The sequence below is a fragment of the Sinocyclocheilus grahami genome, unplaced genomic scaffold (genome assembly GCF_001515645.1).
Source record: "Sinocyclocheilus grahami isolate Dianchi unplaced genomic scaffold, SAMN03320097.WGS_v1.1 scaffold1531.1, whole genome shotgun sequence".
Taxonomy (NCBI): Eukaryota; Metazoa; Chordata; class Actinopteri; order Cypriniformes; family Cyprinidae; genus Sinocyclocheilus; species Sinocyclocheilus grahami.
The window spans coordinates 3,797-6,566 of NW_015506710.1; positions in this window are offsets into that span (position 1 = coordinate 3,797).

Below are 2,770 nucleotides of genomic sequence, written 5' to 3' on the forward strand. Positions count from 1 at the left end.
TAAGATGTCGCAAGTCAGTTAGTATGGTGGTCTCAGTGTTGGATGGATGATTTTTATAGTGTTGTCAAAAGTACCGACTGCAATACCATTCGGTACTGAAATTTTAAAAACGTCCATTTCCCGCAAAGATTTGAGTGCAGTTGAGCAGATTCTTAAACGGCGCTGATTGGTCATTGTGTTCACACACTGAACAGATACGTCTGTGTTTGGCTTCAATGATCATCGCTTCATGCTCTTCACCGAGTGCTCACACAGAAACACATGAGAGCGTTTAAAAGCCGCGTCAACAGTACTCAAATCTTTGCGGGAAATTTACGTTTTTAAAATTTCAGTACTGAATGGTATCGCGGTCGGTACTTTTGACAACACTAGACTCTTATGATCCGGTTCTTTCAGTTGAGCCAGTCAGAAGGATTCATGAAACGGTCTAAAACTTAGGGTGTATTCACACCTGTCTTGTTTGGTTTGATTGAATCAAGCTCAAGTTCATTTCCCCCTTTGGTGTGGATCTTTTGGGCTGGTGTGAATGCAGCAGTCACACTCGGGTGCGGACCAAACAACCGTACCAAGACCCAGCTGAAGAGGTGGCCTCGGTCCGGCTCCAAACGAACTCTGGTACGGTTGAATGGATGAACCAATGAATGGATGACCTTAGCACTTATAGACCTTATGCATCAGAGAAACAGGTGTGCAGTGATCTTTAGAATGCCTTCGAACTTCCGTTTTTTGCAGTAGCTCTATAACATCACTGTTGAAGAGTATTTAGCTGGTAAAGTGGATTTACTAATTGTAGAATTCATGTGCATTGTAATTTTCGAAGCGGATGTCAAAACAAATGTCAGTAGACCAGAAAGATTTTAAAACGAGAGGTTCATTCATAAATTCGTACAAACTTATCTTCATGTTGTGGGAGTACAAACGGAAGACAGAAGACAATGAGCACAGTGCTGAAAAGGGGCAGGGCTACATAAGGTCTATACCAAATCATTTTGATGACAGATTTTTACTTTTTTTGATATGCATTTACAAATGCAATAAATGTTTCCATCATAGTTTTTTCATATCTCTTCTTATTGGATGAACTCATTTGAGCACATACATTTTTTTTTTGTGCACATTTTTAGAATTTATGTGCATCGTGGCATTTCCATCCAGCATTTTTTTTCTGCGATATCCCAATAAAAATAGGTGGATGGAAACATAGTTAATGAGTCTAGAGTCTTACGCCCTGTTTACACTAGTGCGTTTTCGTTTTAAAATGGCGTTTTAAAATGAAAACGTTCATCGTCTACACTGGTGTTTTCACTGCCTTTCAGATTCAACTCAATTCAACTTTATTTATATATCACCAATAAAAACAATGTTGACCAAGGTGCTGTACAATCAATCAAATATCAACAACATTAACACTCAGAACAACATAAATTACAGCACAGAACAGAGCTAACACTGCACAATTAACTACAGTTAAAAGCCAGAGAAAAAAAGATGGGTTTTGAGTTTGGCTGTAAACTCATTCAGTGTAGAGGCAGTTCTAATAGAAACCGGTAGGCTGTTCCAGAGTTTCAGAGCAGCAACAGCAAAGGCTTTGTCACCTCTTGATTTCAATTTAGCCCGAAGAACGTTTAATAGTCTCTGGTTGGAAGACCTAAGAGACCTTCCAGGATTGTGAGCAGTAAATAAATCAGACAGATATACAGGAGTAAACCCATTCAGAAATAAATAAAAACCAACAGCAGGACTTTAAAAACAATTATATAACGAATTGGGAGTCAATGCAAATATATTAATTTGGGGTAATGTGATCTCATTTACACACACCAGTAAGGAGCCTAGCAGCAACATTTTGTTCCATTTGAAGTCGATTAAGAGATGCTTGATTAATACCCATATAAAGGGAATTACAGTAATCGGTAATTTCAATAATTTACAGTAATTCCAGAAACTATCGCCGTCTAACCTACACAACCGAAAACGCATGTCACATGACCATTCCTGCAGATACAACCATAGATGTGTATAGGTAGATTCCCTATTATTTAGATTGCGGACACGTCTGTGTGCTTGGAGCGGTCGGATGAGGAATCTACCTATACATATCTATGGGTACAACGATGAGAATTATGTTATTGTTTACACGGTCGTCAAGGATATGCAGGGAGAATGTGGGCAGCCACGCCATAATTTTCAAAAGTCTCAGTTTTGGTCTGTTTACACTGAAACGCAACCCCTGGATTTTCAAACTAAAACGGGGTCTGCAGCATTTTCAAAAGTCTCCATTTTCAAGGGTCGAAAACGCCGGAGTAGTGTAAACGACAGGCGTGACGGTAGCAAAAGTTATGTGTTTTAAAACTAAAATGCACTAGTGTAAATGGGGCCTTGGCTGGTCAGGTAATGGAGTTGCACTGGATGCTGTCTGCTTGGCCTGGTCACAACGAGAGCACAAATGTTTGTGCGCATGTAGACAAATGAGAAATTGCTGTGTTTAGTTTTGGGTAATTTCTAGTGCATCTAGTACAAGACACCCTCCCCTCGACCGCAGTCAGATGATCCCTAAAGCATCTTACTCAGACCTCAGTGGAAATGGACTAGCTGTGTATATTTGAAAAAGCACAAACTCGCCTACAACGGAGCGTATTTGTCCTGTGGAATTTAAATTCTTATTGAGAAACCGCAGGCTGGTGGATTTTAGTTTCATTTTCTATGCCTTTTTGACAAGGCTTGTGCTACAAGAGAAAAAAGAAAGTGCCCCCCCCCCCCCCCCCCCCTT